This window comes from Camelus ferus, chromosome 2 (genome assembly GCF_009834535.1).
Source record: "Camelus ferus isolate YT-003-E chromosome 2, BCGSAC_Cfer_1.0, whole genome shotgun sequence".
In the NCBI taxonomy this organism is placed as follows: domain Eukaryota; kingdom Metazoa; phylum Chordata; class Mammalia; order Artiodactyla; family Camelidae; genus Camelus; species Camelus ferus.
In genome coordinates, this window is record NC_045697.1 from 34,758,199 (window position 1) to 34,781,597 (window position 23,399).

Sequence of the window (23,399 nt, forward strand, 5' to 3'; positions counted from 1 at the left end):
GTAGCTACAAAAGAGCCTGGCAGATTTAGGGATGCCAGTGCACCGGGGTGTTCAGATGTACTGAGGAGGACAGGTGGAAGAGGCAGGATCAGAGACTGGGAGGCTCAGAAGAGACCAGATTACAAAGTGCTCTATATATCAGGCTATGGGGTTGCACTTCATCTTTAAGGCTATGAGGATCCTTGGCCTTAAATTGTATGCAAGGGCCCAGGCTGTTAAAAACAGAAAGCTAAGCTTGGCTCTATTACCTGGTGTGCTATTCTTTTTTGGAGGAAGAAACCTGGGTAGCTTTTGAAAAACAAAAATAAGAGAACAAATCACTTTTACTTCGTTTTATATATTTTATATCTCATTCAACTAAGAGCAAAGACTGTGGAGCTAGAATGCCTGAGTTTGCATCCCAGTTCTGCCACTTACTTGCTGTGCCTCCTTGGAAAAGTTACTTAACCTCTCTGTGCTTTAGTTTCTATAGCTGTCCCATGGGATGAATAACAGCACCACAACTTCCTAAGTTTGTTGTAAGAATTAGAGTCAATTTATGTTAAGCATTCAGAACAAAGCTGACAAATTGTAAATGCTTAATAAGTTTAGCTATTAATACTATTCTTTTAAACAATATTAGTCCTTAGGGAAAATAAAGCAAAAGTCACTAGTTCTATCAAAGGAAAGACCCTTACACCTACCTTCTAGACTTGAGGAAAGATCTTCTGAGAATTGATGTCAAATTTGACTGGGTCTTAGAAGAATGAGATTCTTCCTTGGATCATGACAAATATCAGTTCCCTAAAATTACAGGGGGATATAACAGAAATGACCAGTATCTACCTACATCCACTCTTTTCACCCAGAAAAAAAGATTAACCTTTACTTCAGGGTCTGATAATTCTATTTTTAAAAAGGACTTCTGATGCTTCACGTGACTGTACTATTTTTGCCCTTCGAGGCTATTTCTCTGTCTTACAGTATAAAACCAATACTGAATCAGCAAGCAACTATATTGGCACTTCCTTTTTATGTTAGAAACAGTTGATCTCCGGTAACTCACAGTCTTAACACACAACCGCAAAGAGCACCTTTGGCCAAAGATTTCTCTTCCTTCAAAGCATAACAGTAATATTACAGAGACATATTTTTTACCAGGCTTCTTAGGCTTTTTTGAGGGCTAATGCATGTTCTGCTGAATATAAAGGTTGACATAAGTGTGATCCTTATGTATAAATGAGATAGCCTCAGCTGGGTTCCTGGCTCTGCTGCATCCTGGCCCTACAACCTTGGGTAAGGTATTCAACCTCCCCGTCTGTTTCCTCATCTGTAAAATGGGAATAACTGCATCTACTTATAAAGTTCAGAGAATTAAAGGTAATACCTGCAAAGCACTTAAGACCATGCATGACATATAGCAATATAGAAGTATTTGGTAAATAAAAAAAAAAAAAAAAAAAAAAAAGCCCACAGAAAGGTCCCGAAGCCCGTCTGTTCCTAAGCTCAGACAGCAATCTTGATTTTCGTTGTCCAAAAGGATGTGCATTCAGGATGACTAGGAAAGGATAAAAAGAATAATGTTTTCCATTTTCTCTCTTTTTGAAGGACTATCTTCCTTCTTAAAGTGTTTCTGAACCAACTAGACAGAAGCATTTGAAATATTCTGTCTGCATACAAATGGCCTTTCAGAGTAGGTGTTTTCTCCATTTAGAGATAAAGAAACTGAGACTCAGAGTTTTATCAACTGCCCAATGTCACAGCTGATATGTGATAGAACCAAGATTCAGAGCAGATCTGTCTGACTTTAAAGCCCACTGCGTGTCCACTAGGAAAGCTATCTTCTTTTAGGATAAACAGATTAGATTTGATGATTTCAAATCTACTTGTCTAGTCCCAACTTCTCACCTGTGCCTGATTGGGTATCTCTGATTACCTAGCAAGACCCTTCTCCTTATGTCTTTCATTTACATGCTTTTAACATGATTCAGAATAAATCCATCATATACATCCTTGAACCTGAATCCCATTCAATCATTTTAATAACCAACTGTTACTTACCACAGGTCAAGTACTGGGCTAAGCAATGCCTTCATCTGTCTGTGATAGATTAGTTGAGAGAAAGACTGAAAATACAATTGTACCAATAATTTATTGAAGAGAGAGAGGTGGTAGAAAGTAAAAGCACAAGATAATATTATACAGGGAAAATTAATCTAACCTAGAAGATCAGAGAGGCTGTACTGAGAAAGTGATATTGAAGCTGAGACCTGAAGATGTTAGCCAGTCAAGAGAATGGAGACATGGGTTCTAGACAAAGGACATACATAAAGCACATATTCTAAGGTGAAAAGCAGCCAACCGTCTTTAAGAACAGAAAGACTGGTGAGCTGGAGGTTGGCAGTGAGGAAGAGAAGGAACTGCAAATGAATGTAGACAGGTGGGCAGGCTGCTGGACCAAAGGCCTGTTGAAGACTTTCGAGATTTAAATTGGGAGTAATGGGAAGCTTCTGAAAAGTTTTAAGCAGGAGAGGAACATGATCGTATTTGTGTTTTCAAAACATCACTGCAGCCAATAGACTCATGGACATAGAAAATAAACTGTGGTTATGGAATGGGTGGCGGGAGTGACAGTTTGGGAATTAACAGATACATACTACTGTATATAAAACAGGTAAACAACAAGGACCTACTGTATAGCACAGGGAACTCTATTCTTGTTGAATTCAATTCAACTATATTCAATACATATGTATGTATAACTAAATCGCTTTGCTATGTATCTGAAACTAACACTGTAAATTGACTACACTTCAATAAAAAATAAGAATAAAATAAATAAACAGAAAAAAATTTTTTAAAGATGGCAAAAGATCACTGTGGCCATTATGTACAACAGACTTGAGAGGGCAAGAGTGGAAAGAGGCATCTACTAGGACGAGGCAGAGATTCCTGTCTACCTACAACATCCACTTCTCATCAGTAACAGAACCCTAACTTTTGGTTGGATATGTTGACACTCAGAATAAAAGACTACTTTTCAGCTCCCTCTGCAACTAAATATGACCATGTGGCTAAGTTCTGGTCAATGAGATGTAGGCAGAAGTCTTATATGGAACATAAAGGAAGGCTGTTAAGAGAAACTGACTCAGGTGGGAGAAGCACCTTCTTGCTTTTCTGTCTTTCTTCCTTCATCCAGCCTGTAATTCAGATAAGATGGCTGGAGCTCCAGCAACCATCTTGGGCCAACATAAAAGATATAAGCTAGGAAGACAGAAGGGAAAGACAGGATCTGAGATCCCTGGATTGGATTTCCCCAGACCAGTTCAGGACAGCCTACCTCCAGTCTTTTCTTTCTTCTACATTGAAAGAGAGAAAGAAAAAAAAAAGCAGCTATTTTATTTAAGCTATGATTATGTGGGGATTTTGTGTGATATATAGCTCAACTCAATCCTAACTGATACAGAGGCTACTATACTTACCCAAGAAGAGGCAGGGGTGGTTTGGATCATGGTGGTGGTAGAAATGGGAAAAGTGGCAAGAATGAGATTTATTCAAAGTCAGAATCAACAAACCCTGTTGAGTTCAGACATGAGAGAGGCTCAGGGAGAGGGGTGAAGTTAGACCCACTCCCGGGTTTCTGGCACAAGCACTGGGTAGACCACGGTAGACTTAGCGAGGTAGAGACAGTGACAACATCTTGAGTTTCTTTTCAGACATTTTGAATTTGAGATACCTACCGAAACTCTTAGACCTCAGAATGGCTATCAGGCTGGGAATCACCAGGGAGATGCCGCCAGCACATGGGTGCTAACTCAAAGCCACTGGAATGGCTGCCAAGTGCACAGTGAGAGAAGAAGCCTTAGAACAGAACCCTGAGCAACACTTAACTCTTGAAGGAGACAAGAACAAGCAGCCAGAAAGGAAGCAGGACAACCAGGGGGTTTACACGAGGAGATAAATGCCAAATACTCACCGCATGACTAAGAGGGCTAGAGGCCATGAGAGGAAGAGAAAGATCACTTCCAACTAGTGCTGTAAAAACAAGGAAGCAGGATCAAAGAGACACAGACAGGCCAGGAAGAGGACAAGGAAAGAGGAAAAAGGAACAGGGGAAGCAGAATGCTCTGACAGTCTGGCATAGGGGGAGGAATTCTGAGATTGGAAAGAGACTGGAGAGGCCCCCATGCCAGGGAGGGAGGAGAAATCACCCCCTCCCCAGAAAACCAAGAGCCCAGTCAGTGGTTCCTCCGCTCACAGAGTCAAAGAGAGCCACAGGTGGACCCCAGCACATCGTGGCTTAGTTTAAGGTAGAAAGACTTCGTCCACCACCCTGGAACTCCTATCAAACCATTATCTTAAATTTCCCATTGTCAGTTAAATAAAGTTTTAAAAGAGCGTGGGGTAGAGGGTCAGAAAATGTATATACTCAAACCAGCATGAGCAGTCAAAAAGAAAGAAGGATTTTTATATACCAAGGGTTAACAATAACAGTGATGTTACTAACTTTTCTCCAAGGCTATTTGGCAGATTGTGTTAAATTCATTTAGTGCGTGTTTTAGACGCATTCTCTCAATGGATTCTCACAACCTATGAGGTAGTAACTATATCGGCCCCCTTTCACAGATGAGGAAACTGAGGCACAAAGTAGGTACATTTACTTGTCCAGGGACATGTGAGCTGGTGAATGACAGAGCCTGGGATTGGAACACTGGCCATCTGACATGAGAACCAATGCTTTTTTGTTGTAGTTAGAGAGTTTGCTTTTCTCAACTCTAAAAAAGAACATTTCCAGCCACAATATTAAAGTAACTAGTGGAAAATAATTATGTAAAGCCATAGGCTGGAGAATAACTCTACTTTACTTGAAAGCTGAGGGAACTGGCCAAAGAAAGGTAAGTTGTTTTCTTTTCTTTAACTGGTCCGTCTGGTGACTCAGAATGAAAGGAACCGGGCTGTTGTCGGCGCATGGCAGCCTGGTCAACTCTCGCCCAGAACCTCTCCTCTACAGCCCCTTGAAGTGCCTGTGACAACTGGATACGTGCAGACAACTCCGTCAGCCTCTGCCCATAAGCACAAAAGAAGGTGTGACTCTGACATGTGACCAAGACACAGAGGAAGTCAGGTGTGGGAGACTGTTCCACTTTTAGTCAAAGTTCACAGAAGTAAAAGTGAGTCTGAGGCAAGGTGTCTGGGGCACTGGAACAAAAGTACCAATATTTCCGCTGGAGACACAAATAGCAGACCTCAGTTTTTCAAATGAAGGCCTTTCAACAGAGGACAGTCCCTGAGAAGTCAAGAGTTAGGGGTTATCAAGCTACACTGGGCTAAGCAGTCATAATTAATCATGATTTGGAGGTTCTGGCTGAACCCAGAGAACTTCTCAAACACAGGGGCCTTACACAGACACACACATGGGCTGAGCATCAACGAGGATCTGCAGAACTCAGTGCACCATTATTAGAAACCCAGCACATATCAAGTCCTCTGCAGGCGCTGGGAGGGGAAGGGGGATGGGATGATAAACAGACATGGTCTCCACCACTTCCCAACTTTCTGTCCTATTTTTGCACTTGGTTAGTGTGCAGAAAAGAGTTAACATGGCAGGCTCAAGACTGCTATTATTAGAAAAGCCTACTTGCCATTCTGCAGTTGGCCTGGGCTGGCATCTAGGAACCTGGACTTTGGGAAGGTCCCACTGTTCCCAGCACTGTATAAACAATATGGTTTATGCTGAACACCTGCTTTCCTTCTGGAGTCTGGAATTTTGGCCCAGGCTAGGCAGAGGGGGCCTATATAACCAAACAGTCCTCTAATGAGTTTGTGTTGAGCTCCCTAGTAGGCAGTATTTCACATGTTGTCAACTCATTACTGAAGCTTTTAAGCACATTCTATATGACTCCACTGAGAAAGGACTCTTGCAAGCTCATGCCTCATTTTCTCTGGGCTTCCCCCTATATGTGTCTTTTCCCTTTGCTGATTTTACTTTGCTGGAATAAATGATTATTATGAATACAATCATATGCTGAGTCCTGCGAGTCCCTGCAGCAGTTAATCAAACCTGGAGGTGGTCAGTCTTGGAGGTCCCTGTAACTTTCCACAACAGTTGGAAAGCTGGAATGAGCTTTAAAGTAAGAAAGACCTGACTTAAATCCCAACTTTGACACTTATTAGCTGTGAATCACTGAGTTAGTCAATAAAGTTCCCTAAGCCTTGTAATTCTTGGGAAAAAGACAGTAAAACCTGCCTCAGAAGATTGTCGTGAAGATTAAGCATGTGGTAGACACTCAGTAAATACTATATGTTTTTTTCTCTAATTTAGACTAACATGTGACTGGCACCCCTACGGCTGTGCAGAATACAGCCTGCACAACACCAGGCAGCCCCAATGCAGCTCACTTCACCCATCCATCCCTTCCACTGATGGGCTGGAGTCAGCTCATGCCAGCTCATGAGAGCCTATTGTGCACACCATTTCCCTGCTTCACTTTCAATGTCTTGTTGGTGGCTGGACATCTGCTATGTGGGAGTACTTAAACCACAGAAATTGGCAAACACTAAAAATACGGGCTGCTTCCATGACCTCCAATCACTAAGCATTTACCAGCATTATCACTGTCCCCTTCATTAAAAAATCAAATAAAGATGAAATTCGTGCCGGAGGAGTTCTATTGCCTAACCAAAGACAGCAAGCATATAGCAATAAATTTAATTAATCAATTTAATTAATTAAAAAGCAACAGGCCACATGAAAAGATGCTCAACATTATTAGCCATAAGGGAAATGCAACTCAAACCCACGAGGTACCACTTTACACCAATGACAAGGGCCACATCAACAAGAGAGATTTTAACAAGAAGGACGTGGAGAGACTGGACCCTCATTCACTCTAGGTGGGAATGTAAAACGTCACAGCCCCTTTAGAGAACAGTCTACCAGTCCCTCAAAACATTGAACATAGTTACTCAAAGACCCAGCAAGAGACATGAAAACATATGTCCGCACAAAAACTTGTACATAGATAGTCACAGCAGCTCCATTCACAAGAGCCATAAGGTGGAAACAATCCAAATACCCATCAGCAGACAAGTAAATAAACAAAATACGGTCTATACCTATAATGTAATATGACTCAGTTGTGAAAGGGAATGAGGTACTGATACATGTTACAACAGTGAATGAACCCTGAAAACATTATGCTCAGTGAAAGCAAGATACAAAAAAAAGGTAACATATTGTATGATTCTATTCATATGAAATACCCAGAACAGGCAAATCCTTAGAGACAGGAAGCAGATGAGTGGTTGCCAGGGGCTGGGAGGAAGCAAGATGGGGACTGACTGCTTAACGAGTACAAGGATTTTTTGGTTTTTTGCTTGTTTCCTTGTTTTAAAGATCCACTGCTTTCCTTTCTTGACTTTCCTTGTAGAAGTCTTTCAAGCTTTATAATGTTAGTCTAATCCTTTACACTGGGAGTCCTTCCCCTGGAACACTTTAGTGACCCTTCTTGATAGTTTCCAGCTAGTTTCCAATTTTTTTGTCTTGAGAAATGACCAAAACTACATGTAGTTCTTCAAGTGTTAATTATGTAATTTTGTGCCATCTAGGTTTACACGACCTAATATGTTATGACTTTCCAGACACCCTATAGATAATGATAATCAATTCAGCAACGTAATAATAATGATAGCTAATTTTTTTAAAGATGCAAAATGTTTTCACTACCCTGTTTTAACTGGATGTTCACAACTGTATGAAATAGGTAAGGCAGATGCTATTCCCCCACCCCAACCCTTTTATGCATGGGATTACTGAAGTTCAGAGTAATTATGTGACTCCCTGGTCCCACAGACCAAATAAACACTAGACCCCAGGTTTACTGACTCCCCATCCTTGTATTTGACAGTCTCAGGCACTATCAAAAGGTCGAGGTAGAAATGCAGGATGTTATGTGTAGAGTTCATTAACTTAAATTCATAGACTAGAAACTATTAGTGAAGAATTTAATTCAACTTCCTTCTAAATAAATACAATAAAACAAAAAATATTTCTAGTGGCACACCAGCGTCCTCTCTGAGGAAATGAAAGCTACATGTTGACATACTAAGTTAGCTTCATCTAGGTTTTTTTGGTATAATGTTTGTGAATCTTAGTGCTGAAAATATTTTATTGCAATTTAGGGCTCTCTCAGAATACATGGGAAGCAAGTCACTTTTATTTGCAAAAAATGCTTTAATGAAATTTTAATGTAAAATAAGGGAAACTATGTATTCTAAGTTTTATTATAATTTCTTCCCCGCCCCATTACTTTGTGTTTTTACTTTTTATATTTTTAAATACCCCCTTCACCCATTTCTCCCATCTTCCACTCCCACCTCTGGCAACCACCAACTTCTTGTCTATATCTACAAGCTTGGTTTTTAACTTTTATTTTTTTAGATTCCATGTATAAGAAAGATCACACTACATGTCTTTCTTTGACTGACTTTCACTTAGCAATGCCCTTGAGGTCTATATATGTTGTCACAAATGGCAAGGTTCCATTTTCTTTTTTATGGCTGAGTAATATTCCAGTGTGTGTGTGTGTATCACAATTTTTTTATCCATTCATTTACTTATGGACATTTACATTGTTTCCATATCCTGGTTATTGTAAATACTGCTGCAATGAACACTAAGGTGTATATATCTTTACAAGTTAGCGTTTTCATTTTCTTCAGATAAATACCCAGGAGTGGAACTCCTGGATCATATGGTATTTATATTTTTAATTTTTCAAGGAACCTCCATATAGTTTTCTATAGAGGCTGCACCAATTTACATTTCCACTAAAAGTGCACAACGGTTCCCTTTTCTCCACACCCCTACCAATACTTGTTACTCTAGTCCTTTTGAATAGCTGTTCTGACAGGCATGAGGTCATATATCACTGCAGTTTTGATTTGCATTTCTCTGATGATTAGTGATGTTGAATGCCTTTCCGTGTACTGTACTACTTTGGGAAAATGTCTATTCAGATCTTCTGTCCACTTTTTAATTAAGTTGTTTTTTTGCTAGTGAGTTGTATGAGCTCTTTATACAGTTTGGATATTAACTCCTTATCAGATATATGAGTTGCAAATATTTTCTCCCATTTAGTATGTTGCCTTTTCATTTTGTCGATGGTTTCCTTTGCTATACAGAAGCTTTTTAGATTGATGTAGTCCCATTTATTTATTTTTGCTTTTGTTGCCTTTTCTTTTGGTGTCAGATTTTAAAAATCATCATGAAGACCTATGCCAAGGAGCTTACCACATCTGTAGTCATTAGGGATATTGGCCTGCAATTTCCTTTTCTTGTGGCATTTTTGTGTGGCATTGGTATTGGGGTAGTGATGGCCTCATAAAATTAGTTCAGAATAATTCCTTCCTATTTTTTGGAACAGTTTGAGAAGGTTTGGCATTAATTCTTCTATTAATGTTTGGTAGAATTTTCCAGTGAAGTCACCCAGTCCTGGACTTCTATTTGTTGGGAGTTATTTGATTAATGATTCAATCTCCTTCCTAGTAATCCATCTGTTCATACTTCCTATTTCTTCATAATTCAGTCTTGGTAGGTTATACATCTCTAGGAATTTGTCCATTTTTTCTAGGTTGTCAAAAATTTTGGTCTATAATTGTTTGCAGTAGTCTCTTATGATCCTCTGTATTTCTGTGGTATCAGTTTTAAGACCTCTTTCATTTCTGATTTTATTTATTTGAGTCCTCTCTCTTTTTTTCTTGATGAGTCTAACGAAGGCTTTGTCAATTTTAGGTTTTCAAAGAACAGCTCTTAATTTCTCTGATTCTTTCAATTAACTTTTTGGTCTCTATTTTATTTATTTCTGACCAAATCTTTGTTATTTCCTTCCTTCTACTAACTTTGGGATTTTTGTTGTTGTTGTTGTTCTTTTTCTAGTTCCTTGAGGTGTAAAATGAGGTTATTTATTTCAAACTCTTCTTATTAAGGTGGGCAATTATTGCTATGAACTTCCCTCTTAGAACTGCTTTTACTGCATTCCATAAATTTTGGTATATCATAGTTCCATTTTCATTTGTCTCAATATATTTTTCAATTTCTCTTTTGATTTATTCTTTGACCCACTGGTTGTTCAGTAGTATGTTGTTTAATCTCCACATATTTGTGAATTTTCCAACTTTCTCTGTGTAATTGATTTCTAGCTTCCTATCGCTGTGATCAGAAAAGAAGCTTGATATGATTTCAATCTTCTTAAATTATTAAAACTCATTTTGTGGCCTAACGTATGATCTATCCCAGACAAAAAGCTTCTTCTAGAAAACAGCTCATATATTCATCTGGAGCCACAGTTTTTGAGACTCCTGCCCAGGGTTACACTTCTAGATCACTTGGCTCTGGTGGCCAGCAAGTGTTACACTTGCAGTCCCATAGGACTATATATATTTGTATAGTCTTAAAAACTGTTGCCTACAAGTCTGGCTTCCAATTAGCCTGAATCTACATGCTGAGGTCCTCCCCTTTGGGACACTGACAGGTCTTAGCATATCATCAACCACTGGGAGATTAAAAATATAATAGGCTGCTTGGACTAGCACAAAAGTTTGAGAAACAACCAAGAGCTTGGGCAAGATTGAGTGAGAAGGTTCATCTCCTACTCTAGGCTATTCTTTCAAGATTGGAGCAGGTGGTTGTTTTAGAGTTACAGAGAGTCAAGTAAAATGAAGAAACAGAGGAACATGTTCCAAATGAAAGAGCAAGATAAAATATCAGAAAAAGAAACCTTAATGAAATGGAGATAAGTAATTTACCTGATAAAGAGTTCAAAGTAATGGTAATAAAGATGTTTACCAAATTGAGAAGAATGGATGAACACAATGTGAACTTTAACAAAGAGATGGAAAATAAAAGAAAGTACCAAACAGATATCACAGAGATGAAGAATACAATGAGTGAACTGAAGTGTACTAAAAGTATTCGACAGCAGACTAGATGAAACAGAAGAAAGAATTAGTCAACTAGAGGACAAGACAGTGAAACTCACCCAGAGCAGCAAAACAAAAAAAGAATGATAAAATGCAATGATAGCTTACAGATGAATGGAACAATAGCAAACACTCTAACATTCACATTTTGTGGCTCCCAGAAGGAAAAGACAGAGAGAAAGGCACAGAAATTTTATTTGAAAAAATAATGACTAAAAACTTCCCTAACCTGGGGAAAAGAAACAGACATCTGGTACTAGGAAGCTCAGAGATTCCAGATAAGAACTTGAGGAGACCTATACCAAGACACACTAAAATTAAAGTGTTAAAAGTTAAAGACAAGGAAAGACACTTAAAAGCAGCAAAAGAAAAACAACTTGTTATGTACAAAGGAACCCTCATAAGACCACCAGCAGATTTTTCAGTAGAAACCTTGCAGGGTAGAGGGGAACAGCACAATACAGTCAAAGTGCTGAAAGAAAAACCTTCCAACCAAGAAATCTTTACCCGGCAAAGTTATTCAGAATTGAAGGAGAGATAAAGAGTTTTCCAAAGAGGCCAAAGCTAAAAGAGTCATCATCACTAAACTGCATGTATAAGAAATTTTAAAGGGACTTCTTTAAGCTGAAAAGGGTGCTAATGAGCAACAAGAAAAATATCTGAAAGAATAAATTTCACAGGAATGGAAAATACATAATAAATGTAGTAGATTAATCACTTATAAAGCTAGTATGAAGGTTAAGAGACAAAAGTAGTAAAAATAACTATGATTGCAATTAATAGTTAAGGGATACATACATAAGATAAAAGATATAAAATGTAAAATCAACATACAAAAAGCATGGGGGGGAGAGAAAATCTTCGGCTTTAGAATGCAATCAAACTTGTTATTAACCTAAAATAAACTGTTACAGATCGCTACATGTGAGCCTCATGTTAACCACAAAGCAAAAGCCTGTAGTAAATACACAGAAGGTAATGAGAATGGAATCTAAGCATACCACTAAGGAAAATCATCAAACCACAAAGAGAGCAAGAGAAGAAAAAAGGAACAGAGAAGAACTATAAAAAAAGCCAGAAAACAATTAACAAAAGGGCAGTAAGTACATACCTATGAATAATTATTTTAAATGTAAATGGACTAAATTCTCCAGTCAAAAGACAGAGTGGCTGAATGGATAAAAATTAAAAAAAAAAAAAAAAAAAAAAGCAAGACCCATCTATATGTTGCCTATAAGAGACTCACTTTAGATGTAAGGACACCATAGACTGAAAGTGAAGGGATTGAAAAAAATATTCCGTCAAATGAAAACCAAAGGAAAAATGGGGCAGCTTTACCTATATCATACAAAATAGACTTTAAAACAAAGACCATAATCAGAGACAAAGAATATGTAATTATCATTAAATAATGATAAGGGGGTCAATCCAATAAACGGATATAACATTTATAAACAATTATGCACCCAAAATAAGAGCCCCTAAATATATAAAGCAAATATTAATCAATCCAGAAGGAGAAACTATAATGCAATAAGATGAAGAGACATTAACACCCCACTTACATCAATGGATAGATCATCCAGACAGAAAATCAATAAGAAACCAACTCCTTAAATGATGCATTCTAAGATGTACTTAACAGACATATACAGAACATTCCATCCAAAAAGCAACAGAATACACATTCTTCTTCAGAGCACATGGAACATTTTCAGTTTCCATCTGGAGTGATAAAAAAGTTCTGGAACTAAATAGCAGTGGTTGTTGCACAACATTATTAATATACTTATTTAACGCCTCTGAATTATACACTTGAAAATTGTTACACTGCTAACTTTTATGCTATGTGTATTTACCACGATAAGAAAAAAGATATCATTAAGAGAGTTAAGACAAGCCACAAAGCACAAACAGTATTTGCAAAGCATATACAGATAGTGAGTTTGATTCAGAATATATATATTACATCTTTTAAAAATAAATTTTAAAAGGCAGAAAACCTAACCAAAAAAAAAAAAAAAAAAGGAGGAAATCTAAGTGGCACTTCGACAGAGAGTAAATGCCAACAGACAATGAAATGAAGTAGACTTGCTCATCCTCTTTAATAATCAGAGAAATGCAGGCTGAACAGTGAAACATCACTGTGCACACACAAGCACCTGGCCACCCAGGGGCAGAGGCGAGGCTCAGGACTAAGAAGAGGGAAGGTCCAAGTCTGAGCGGAGAGTTGGGGAGGCAGGAGGGTGGGGGTGCGCAGGTCTCCTGTTCTATTCCACACAGCCGACAACCACTGCCAATACATGTTGAATGTTTAATAACTATTTTAAGATTTGAGAATCATATTTAGTCATGAAAGTCATTCCAGTGGTCACACAATCCAATTTCCTCATTTTAGAGTGGAAACTGAGGCACTGCCTAGATAAGTGACCTCCCCAAGATCACACAGGTTAGTGGAGCTGGAACCAAACCTCACACCTTCTAACTGCCAGTTCATGTTCCACTGAGCCCTGGCCCCTTGTCATGCATGAATATAAGGGTCAAACTTTGTCACTTTCTACTCCTAACCCTCCAAAATCTTTCTATCACACTTAAAAAAGAACAAAATCCAAAGTATTTTCCATGGCCCCACAATGATCCATGTATGATCTTACCTGGTTCTCCAGCCTCTTCCCCCATGCACCCCACCCCACTCCCCCTCAGCCTCTTGGTTGTTCCTGGAGCAAAGGAGCAATCCCTCTCTGGGGCCTTGCATTCCTGGATTCCCCTGCTTGAATGCCCTCCCCGAAGAGCCACATGGCCTTTTGAGTATTCTCGTTTAGGACTTAAAATGCTTTTATTTTTCTTAATATTTTTAAAATTATTTTCTTCTCATAATTTGGATTAAATCTAATAGAAAATGACCCTTTTATAGCAAAGTTAGTAACAGAAAATTGTGCCTCTATGTAATATTTGGAAAAAGCACAGTATACTGGTTGGTTACAAAATAGATTTACAAAAATCAAGAGATTGATTATATATCAACAATATCTAATCACAATATATCAGGAAAATTCACCTATTCACAAGAGTAACTACAACCATAAACTACTCAGGAATACATTTAGCAAGAAAAGTATGGGACTTTGAAAAGCAACTCTGAAACTTTTTTTATTAAGGAAAAATAAATTTAACAGATTAAAGTAGATATGCTACTTTGCTCTTGAAAGGAAAACTTTTAAGAGCGTAAATAAATCACAAATGTGCTTTTTTTAGTTGTTTTACAGTGGAGATGCCTGAGGATATTTTACTGGTAGAATCTGTAGATAATATCAGATATTAAAACAAATAAAGTCCCACGTGCTTTGCAGAAGCAGATCCAGGTTTTGAGTGGCATAAAGCTTATACATTTTGAGGAGAAGATTGTTTTTGTTTTTGTTTTTGTTTTTTCAGTGCAAAACTATAAATACAAAAGCACTAGGGCCCTTCCAGGGGCCTTAGAAAGGGCTACGGAATTGAAAGGCTCTCAAGCTTACTTTCCTTTAACTTCCTGGTAGATCCCCCTCTGGTGTTATGTAAAACTGCAGTAACACATGTTTATCACAACCAGCACCCTGTCATGTGCCCTACGGACAAACCTCCAGAGTGAAACACCCAAAGCAGATCCAACGAGAGCTCCACCAATACAGGCTCAGAGATGCCAAGAACGTAAACTGGCCCTACCCCAAAGTATCCACTTCTACCCGTTACCAGGACTCTGCAATGCAACTGACTACAAGCGACGGAGATCAGTTTAAAGAATGGATCACCTATGATTAGTGGCTTACTAGGAGAATGAAATGGTTATGCGTACCTTAAAAATGTCTGTATCTGGGAAAAGCCAGGTGCAAGAGCAGAAACTCTGAAACACATTATACAAAAAAGACAAAAGCGGGTGAAAGTGCAAACTACTAATTATAGTAACAACTGCTGATACTTACAGTGACACTATTTGCCAGGAACTGTCCTAACGACTTTATGTTTAGGGATCCATTTACACCTCACAAAAACCTGTGAGGGAAATACTATCATTTGCCCCGGTTTAAAGATGAGGAAAATGAGGCACAGAGAGATTAAGTAACTTGTCCAAGGTCACACAGCTAATAAATAACAAATTTAGGATTTCAGCCCAGACAATCTGGCTCCAAAGTCCATAGTACACTCTCTAGCTCACAGAAATTCTATTAACTCAGAGACGGACCTTAGACCACAACAGAAATAACAAAGGAGTAGAAAACTGCTGAAAAGCTCGCTCTAGCACCTCAAGAAACCCATTATCTCATCCAGTGGATACTGATCTCGCTTCCTACAGATATTTTAGTCATAACACCCATCCTTAGAAAGCGATTAAGTGTGACGTTTGAAAATAAAAGAAGGACCCTGTTTAGAAACAAATTCTGAATTACATATTTGATTTTTAGCATCAAGCTACTCATCTTTTTCCAAGAAAAGTCAAATCTCTGCCATTTTTGGATATTGTACTACAATCAATCCTAGTCAGAACTGAGTTAACCTAAATATCAGCTTCCTTTACTATTTTAAAAAGCGTTGAACTAACAACTTATTGCAGTAGACTTGGAGGCGTCCTCTTCAGCTATGACCCTGTTCCCTACTTGGTGGGATAGACAATGAATGTGAATCAGTTCACATTTAATTGAGTTACCTGGGAGTTTTCTCTGTGAAGAAGAATCATGTATTTATGAAATGATCTACTTAACCAAACCCATTTTAAACTTCTTAAGAGTCACACTTCAATATAACCATTTCAACTTCTTTTATCTAAGCATTCACAGGAGTATTTTCTTCCTGTGGGTCTCTTTTCTGCATAGTCTAGTGAAATTCATAGGGTCCCCACCAACTCACAGGGGCACAGTGAGGAAAAAACAAACACAAATCAACAGCTGTTAAAAGGTCCCATGTATAAGCCAAAGAAGGGAAGGAGGAAGGAAATGTATGTGCAGAGGTGGTCAGTGAACTTACTGTTTAAGGAAGTCCCCCTTTATGGGAAGTAGCACGATGTGGTTTAACAGCATACTCGCGAGAAAGATAAGACACCTTGGTTCACCTAGTCAAATAGGATGTCACTGCAGAGAAGGTACCTGACTTGGTTGTCCCCCAGTGCCTTCACTTGTGAAGCAGATGGTGGCCAATGTGCTGGTTACCCACATATATGCTCTGTGGAAATGCTACGGAGAACAAAGCATTACAAGCAAGTATGCAAAACCCCTGTGCTTCTGCGAAACCTATGCTATGTAAAATTTAAGAACAAAGGGAAACCCAAGGGCCAGGGAAGTTAAGAGTCCCAGGTCATCCAGAAATGCATGGACAAGTGCAAACAACAGGGGTACACAAAGGTAAGAGCTCCAGATCTCAAGAGGCCCCCTTTGAAACAGACTGGATGTAGCATAGAAACGTCTGATCATGAACCCAGAATGGCAGAACTGTACCTGAATCAGACTGTAGGCTTCACGAAGCCAGAATCATATATCTTTTAATTCCTCTATTCCTACCATACTGTACATACTCATTAAATCTTTGTTGTACAAATGATGAATAAAGAAAAACAAATGATCTGAGTCCCATATAACAAATAAAAGTGTATGCCAGAGATGAAGACTGAGGTGCAGCTAAGTAACTTGGCCAAGACGGCAGAATCAGCAGATGGCAGGTCTGGGATCCGAACCAGGTGTGAACTTGTATTCTTTCCTCCCCATGTGAGTTACCAGTGAAAGACACCATTAGATAATTTATTATCAGAAGTAAAATAAGGGAGATGACATTTTAACATTCAATTTTTGAAGATCCCTTTCCATATGGATAATGCACTGTATTAACTTTGTATATCATTTAAGAAAATATGCCTATAAACATAAACATTTCCCCTGCCTACTTCCAATGCAATTTTATTATACTCAGACTCAAATTATTTACTGCATGCCTGGTATATACTCACAGAAAAAGAAAATTCATTTTATTGAACTTTCAGGATGAATAAAGAGCAAGTAAGACATAACCAAAACACATTTGAGGAAACTAAAGTAAATTTTCATTAATTTCTGAATTTATTCAGAAAACATTCATTGCATATTTAGCTGCATTGATGGCATTACGCTCGATGCTATGGAAGAGGCGAGCACACATAAGTCACAGCCCATGTCTTTAGGGAGCCTAGACTGAGAGAGGAGAAAATCCTCAAGTGTCCATAATGCAAGAAAAAAAGCACCATAAGGAGGAGTTTAGTAGCAGAAGAGATGCCTTCTGGCCAAGGGTTTTGAAGGACAAGCTTTAGGGAGGAGAAAGGGCAGTGAGCTGGGCCTTGAAGAACAGACAGACTTGAACATCGGACAGACTTGAACATGCAGCAACAGGGCTGGGTGGGTAGACAGGGGTCATTCCAGACACAGGAAACAACATGGGCCTGGAGGGCTGGAAAAAAAGTATATGGATTCCCTTCTGTCAGGAAATACATAAATATTAATACACACACACACATATACATATACACACATACACATAAAGACAGACATAGTCCCCTACAAGGAGAAAAATTCACATGTTACAATCTCATGAGCAGGGAATTACACCTATCCATGTTACTTTTTGCAGTGGCAAATACAATTAAGAACAGCTATATCTATGTGATTACTTGGAATAAAAATAGAACTTTTCCCAAAAGTCTCCTCATACAACCAGGATGATTGGACCAAGTTGTTGGGGGGAGGTTTCCTTTCCCACAATCTATTAAAATTCACTAGATATTTCATTTAAGTCTCTTACTTATTCACTTAATTTTATTTAACAACTATATTGCACATATTGTGTGCAATTTCTTACTTCAGGTGTTTACCAATGTGGAATTATGCAAATACTATAGGTAGCTCTCTAAGACTAAAAATTAAAAAGGTCTAAAAAAAGAGCTTTGGTAAAAAGATTGCAACAACGTTTTTAATTATCTGAAGTAGTAATCATTAAACTTTAATATTTATCTTGGAAGTATAGTAATATTCACAAAACCCAAGGCCAATAATGTCAGGAGTTCTCCTAAAAGAGTCACAGAATTAATCATTGGATAACACAGGTGTTTCTCAGCTCCCTTCTATGGGTAATTCTCTACCTGTATCTGACCAGTATTAACCAGTGGCTAAACCATGTTCAAAATGGTTTTAGAAACAACTCAAATTGTAGTTTTAAATGGCTATGTATAATTATTACCAACAAGAATTATTTTGAGAGCCTAGTGGGTGCAAGACATTATGTGATATACTCAAATTACAGGACAACAACCTCTGCTCTCAAGGAGATTATTATGTAGCTGGTGATTTAAAAAGGCAACAATGATAATAATGCATATAAATTTAACAGTAATTCTGAAAAGGCTGGCATTTACAACTGGGGGGTGGGGAGGTGAATAAGGCCTCTCACTTAAGTGGACTTGAGATGGGACCTGGATAAACAGGAGAACTGTTAGGCACAGCAAGAACAAAGCTTCAAAGACAGAACAGTGGCAAGTATTTTTAAGCCAACGGGTCTGAACAGTCAATAGGTGGAGTCCATTCTGTGAACAACCACATTATTTAAGTTGTGTAAGTGCCCTTGCCTCCTAGGGCAACCCAAACACATTCTTTCTAGAACAAAGGCAGTGCAACAAGAGAGGCTGACCTGAGTTTTGGTCCAGGCTTAACAACTAGCTTACTGGGTGACCTGGAGCAAAGTATCTCCTTATCCTCAGTTTCCTCAAGTGAAAAATTTGGGGGCTCTTCTTTAAAATTCCTTCAAGCTCTAAAATTGTACAAGTCTTCTTCATTACTAACAAATCAATCATCCCCTTGGATGGGTAATTATCAGTATAATAAATCTATACAGGCCTAGAACAGAATAGCTCCACAAACACACCAATCCCTCTTTCACCCCAGGGCCTTTGCACATGATGTTTCCACAGTATGAATGAGCTCTTTCTGCCCAACACTGCCCATACTCCAACCTTTGGCCAAGTGGAGGCCTTCCCCAACCCCTCCCCAACCTCCACCCACCTCCTTGCCAAAAATGTACACAGTCTACACTTTTACCACCAAAGCTTCCTCGGCTCATATAATTTGGTCTCTTTTTCAACTGTCCCTCAGGATAGATACTATCATACTTATCCTCAGCAAAAAACACTGAACAGAAACTACAAGTTACTGAACTATCTTCAAAGATATCTAAGAACCCCTTGCCCCATAGTTCATGATGCAGAGAAAAACAAAACTCAGGTTACAAAAATCATGATGTCAAATACAGTTCTTTTTTTTTTAACTGCAATGTTACACATACTTCTGATTAAGACAGGTCTCTTTCAAGATAGGCAGATGTGAAAAGGAGGTAGGGAGAAACACAGTTTATTTCAACTATACCATTTCCCAAACATTCTGGGAATTGTTTCTTCATAATTGCCTTCAGTGCCTACAGCAGTTTTTTGAATATATTCAGTGCTAAAATAGCTAAATAAAACTTTGGTGGAAATTTGACTTTTTGATATCACTAAAAATTGCTGAGAGCTAAGTCTTATGAATAAAATAAACTAGGTAATACCATTTCTGAGCAGAAATGCTGATTTTCTGTACAGCCTTTGTCTCTCTCATCACGATATAAATAATCAATGAGTAAACCACAACTATCAGAGCCAGACCCAAGAGTGTTTTTCGAGATCTAGAACTCTTTCATTATTTCTACTTTTAAGTAGCACGAGGACCAAACCTTTGATTAAACTCCCTCTTCACTTACTAGTAATTTATTCATCCTGTACTGTTTTCCATAAAACACTTTACATGTCTAAAATTGTTTAACATAGAAGAATAAAAAGTTAAAATTGAGATGTGGGAGACAGGAAGGAAAACAGGGATAAGGGATTTGTACTCATCCTAGAGGACCAGGCTAAAATAACTTACACTGCAGGAAGGTGAACTTCAGCTCCTAAGGATGATCATGAGAATTAGAGTAGGAGAACAACTACAATGGTTTTAAAACCTGATTTCATGTTTGTGGACTCTCATATATAATCACTGAGTAATCGTGATATAGTCGGCATTCTATAACAAAGGACAAGGGACAGCATTTCCTCCATACACTTCTCTTGCTTGCACCATGGAAATTTACAAATTTTATGTCTTGACCTACTAAACACAATGTGTGATCAGGGATTAAATCCTGGATTTGGGCAAGAAGGGGAGGTTGAGAAAGAGCTATGAAGACATCAGTGGAATGATGAATGAAATTTTTCTACAGACTCTGGACCAGATAGAAGTACTGTGTCAGTGTTTAACGTCTTGATTTTGACCATTGTTCTGTGGTTCTAAAAGAGAATGTCTTTACTTTTAGGCAATACACAATGACCTATTTAGTGGTAAAAGGGGCGCTATCTACAACTCACTCGTCAGTGGTTCAGAAGACAACACGCATGTAAAGAGAAAGAGACAAAGGTAGAGACCAAGACAGTGATAGAACAAATGGGGAAATCACAGGCAATTTGTGAATCTGAGTAAAGATTACTTGAGAGTTCCCTATAATATTCTTGCAACTTTTCTGCAAGTTTGAAACCATAGCAAAATTTACAGTTACAAAAAAATTTTTTAGGAATGTAGATGGAACAAATGGCATTCTCCCCCTCTTCTGTCTTAAATAGGTTTCTGCCTCCCAGAGAGGGGGAAAAAAGAAGTGAATGTTATTAAATGACAATGGACAATTTATCAAATTAAGAGGGTATATCAGACCCTAGGACTTCAGACCTGCATCTTGGCCCTTGTAGGTGATTAAGGATGAGGAAGTCAGATCCAGGACAGCAGAATAAGGAAACAGATATGAATCAAAAGTGGGAGAAGAGACACAGAAAGGAAATTGAGACACAAACAGGAAATTGGTACTACCTTATTGCAGAAACAAGGAAACTCAACTGCCAATAAGAAAATGAGTTTTTGCAGGATAATAGAGTTGAGCATTTTCAGAGCCAGAAAAATCCCCTTGTGCACTAACCACTACACTGTCTATGGAGTACTTAGAGCTGTCCCACTTTTTACAAGCTGGCGAGCTGTCTGGGAGCCTGATGCAAATGCTTCCAACTGTCCTGTATTGAAAGAAACTATTTCTTCCACCCCACACTCACCCTTAGAATCCTAGAAAGTGCTGGAAGATATAAAATTTCAGGTAGCAATTAGAAGGGTAAACCTGTGCTTCCCATTGGGGGATCCACCTAGTCTAAGGATACAACTAAGGAGAAATATCTAATCATCTCAGAACCTTAATAAACTCTTATTCCTATCTCACTGCAGTCTCCAGGTTCCCAGGCTGGTCAAGAATATAACCCTATATGACCCAGAAGGCCTTACAGAAATATTTGAGGTTGCCCAGGATAGTTAAGAGAGTCTTGTCATCATACTTGTAACTGATTGCCCCCACCATCCTAATGGTTAACCATTAACGGCAAAAGGATAAATTTTCAAGCATCTCATTACATAAAATTTTTTATTTCAGTACAACTAGAATAAAATGATAAAGGAGGAGTTATAGGAAGAGCACTGAACTTAGAGTCAGAATATCAAGGCTCAAATCCTTACTCTTCTACGAATTACCAGTATGATGTTTGTATAGGATAAACCTGCCCTGCCTGATTGTTACAGGTTAAGGTCTCCCTGTCTCCTTTGATCCATCCAGCCATCCAACATGTACTGAGTACTCAATTCGGCACTAAACCCCCAGAAATTACAAAGATAGGAAAGCTACAAACCCTGCCCTCAAAGAGCTGAAAGTCCAATGGGGACACAGGTATGTAAATAAAGTCAAACAACCAAGATGTCACAATAAAAATATGAACAGGGCACAGAGGGCTGAGGTGGACTGGGGATTCTACCACTGGTGAGAGGAATACAGGAAAGGCTTCAGAGAAGGTGGAGACTGAGCCGAGTCAGACAAGATAACTGAGTGTTTTACCAGCTACTCAACACATTTTTTGATGGGTAAAATAGTGAATGGATAAACAAATCCTGGCAGGCAGGTAGAGGGCTATATCACTCCACAGTGATTGAACAATATTAACAAAGGCACAGTGTGAAAGAGTAACTGCGGGTAGAAGACCCAGCTGGGAGTGGAGGAAAGAGAGAGGGAAGACAAGGAAAACAGGCATCAAGTACCTTGTATTCTACACCAAGGAGTTTTAACTTCATCCTAGAGCAGATGCAAAGCTACAGGTTTTAAATAACCCTCTGATGGTTGTATAGTTGAAGATGAAGGTCCAAGAGTAGAATCAACTAAGGGCAGCGATCCACCAAGAGAATGAAGTTGGGAGCTGCAATAAGGTTGCAATGAAGGGAAGGAGAATTCATAGGACTTGGTAAGAGATCTGATGTATGTTGGGTTGAAGTAGTGATGGCAAAGGAGGAGTTAAGGGTGTAAAGAGATAGACAATATACATGAAAGTAATGAATTTTTTTAACACCTTTACTGTGGTATAATCCTGTACAGTAAACTACAAATATTTCAGATGTAAAATTTGATGAATTTTGATAGATGAATACACCAATGAAACCACCACCACAATCAAGATAGCTAATATTTCCATCACTCCCCAAGAGGTGCAAACTTTGAATTCCCAACTTATTCCTTCCAACCCCCTTTACCCACTGGTAATCATAAGTTTGTCCTCTATGTCTGTGAGTCTGTTTCTGTTTTGTAGATAAGTTCATTGGTGTCCTTTTCTTTAGATTCCACATATAAGCAATATCATATGGCATTTTCTTTCTCTTTCTTACTCATTAAAGTAATTTCTAAACTATAAAAACAATTGAAGAACATTGTCTTATGAAGTCCAATTACATAGTGGCAGAGACAAGACAAAAACCCTGTCTAGTGTTAATTTTCTTCTACCATGAAGAAATATTTTTTAAAAAATCATAACTGACCACAGAGGACCTAGAATTGCCAAAGCATTACTGAAGAAAAAGAAAGACGCTGGAGGAATAACTCTCCCAGACTTCAGACAATACTATAGAGCTACAGTCATCAAGACAGCATGGTATTGGTACAAAAACAGACATATAGACCAATGGAACAGAATAGAGAGCCCAGAAATGAACCCACAAACTTTTGGTCAACTAATCTTCGACAAAGGAGGCAAGAATATACAATGGAATAAAGACAGTCTCTTCAGCAAATGGTGTTGGGAAAACTGGACAGCAGCATGTAAATCAATGAAGCTAGAACACTGCCTTACACCATACACAAAAATAAACTCAAAATGGATCAAAGACTTACACATAAGACAAGATACAATAAACCTCCTAGAAGAAAACATAGGCAAAACATTGTCTGACATACATCTCAAAAATGCTCTTCTAGGGCAGTCTACCCAAGCAATAGAAATAAAAGCAAGAATAAACAAATGGGGCCTAATTAAA

At 38.4% G+C, this 23,399-nt stretch overlaps 1 protein-coding gene across 7 annotated transcripts in view; it reads right to left on the bottom strand.

The window, feature by feature from the left end:
* The window catches only part of TEC (tec protein tyrosine kinase), a 158,532-nt gene that overhangs the window by 50,822 nt on the left and 84,311 nt on the right, over positions 1–23,399 (bottom strand). The window lies entirely within an intron of this gene.